Here is a 1,802-nt window from a genome sequence, read left to right as displayed (position 1 = left end):
CCCAAGTACTTTAGGAACTCTCTGACAAGACAGGGACAGAGACTTTATTTGGCCATAGCACATAAGACAGAACAGCTGTGGGCTGGAGAGGTGGCTCAGAGGTGAAGAGCACTGACCGCTCTTCCAAAGGTCCTGAGTATACTGCATACATAATAAAATAATACATCTCAAAAATAAAAAGACAGGAACATTTATTGACATTTAGTTTGTACCCACCACCACACTAAGCACCTTCTGTGCACGGTCTCTCAAACCTCACTAACTCCCCATAAAATAGGTACTAATATTTCCAGCTTACAGATAAGAAAATGGACACACTGTAAAATTAAATTTTATCTGTTTTGTAGTTAATTGTGGTTTTATAAAAAAACAAAAACAAAAACAAAAAATAACCGAAGCCATTTCCAACACCTGGCTGAGGCTGCTAAAGAGCTGCCGACTCACCGCTTCATGATTTTCTGCCGATGCTGGGGAAAGATGACAGCTCAGGACGCTGTTCTGAAGAGCCTGGAGCAGAAGGCTGCAGAGGCAAATCAGATCATGGAATATCTCAAGCAGCAGGTTGCTCTTCTCAAGGAAAAAGCAATTTTGCAGGTAACTTTGAGAGAAGAAAAGAAACTTTGAGTTGAAAAGGCTAAACTGCAAAAAGGATTAGAAGAACTAAAGCCAGAGCTACTTCAGGCAGAAATTCATAATGGAGTGGAGCAAGTACCTGTTCCATCGAGTCCTTCGCTAGAGACTAATTGTGCTGTTTCTGAAAGTGTGAGACAGTCTCCATCAGTAACAACAGCCACCTCTTCTGATACGAAAGAGGTGGGACGAGGAGGAAAGAAGGAGGGAGGTGAGAAGAAAAGAAGGTAAAAGAGAAAACCGAAAGGAAAGGAGAGAAAAGGGAGAAGAAGCAGTCAGCAGCAAGTGCTGACCCCTAAATCTATAGATGCATCGCGCCTGGATCATCGAATTGGTTACATCGTTACCGCCAAAAAACACCCGGATGCAGATTCACTGTATGTAGAAGTAGATGTGGGAGAAGCAGCCCCAAGAAAGATCGTCAGTGGAGTGGTGAATCATGTTTCTCTAGAACAGATGCAAAATCGGATGGTGGTTTTACGTTCTAATCTGAAGCCTGCAAATATACGGTGAGTATCATCTCAAGCAATGGTCACATGTGCCAGTTTACCAGAGAGAGTGGAGATTCTGGCCCCTTCCATCGGGTCCCTTCTTGGAGACAGAATTACTTTTGGTGCTTTCCCTGCAAAGCCTGTCAAGGAGCTGAACCCTAAGAAGAAGATCTGGGAGCAGATCCAGCCTGACCTGCTCACCAATGATGAGTGCGTGGCCACACACGAAGGGACTCTCTTCGAGGCGAAGGGGAAGGGAGTTTGCTCGACCCAAATCATGGTCAATAGTGGAATTAACTAAGTGAAGTGCTCTGTAACTGAAAGGTGTTGGTAAAACCTTAATAATAAAGAGGAGTGTGCCACTTACACATTTAAAAAAGTTAATGATCAAATTAATTGGAGGATATTGATCTGTTTTGTCCATATCAAATTTGAGAAAATGTACCCTCATTGACCCTTACACAAAATATAGCTACCTGAAAGTGCTAGCAATAATTTACTTGCCATTTTGCATACTAACCAATAATATCTATTGGTCACACTTACCCCATTCACTGTCAACCATTGACTCTGACTGGCACAGCATTATTATGAACAGGTATACAGTTTGTCGTACCCTTTTACATCATTGAAGTACCCACCTAGTTTCTTAAAGTGAAAAATTATTTTAAGCATTTATCT

General features: G+C 42.0%; 1 pseudogene; it reads left to right on the top strand.

Annotated features, from left to right (window-relative positions):
- The first annotated feature begins 450 nt into the window (after nt 1-450).
- Nucleotides 451-1,422, top strand: LOC116094431 (annotated as a pseudogene).
- Nucleotides 1,423-1,802: the final 380 nt, after the last annotated feature.

Source organism: Mastomys coucha, unplaced genomic scaffold (assembly GCF_008632895.1).
Source record: "Mastomys coucha isolate ucsf_1 unplaced genomic scaffold, UCSF_Mcou_1 pScaffold16, whole genome shotgun sequence".
Taxonomy (NCBI): domain Eukaryota; kingdom Metazoa; phylum Chordata; class Mammalia; order Rodentia; family Muridae; genus Mastomys; species Mastomys coucha.
Note: the sequence above shows the minus strand (reverse complement) of the source record. Positions and strands in the feature narration are given on the sequence as shown.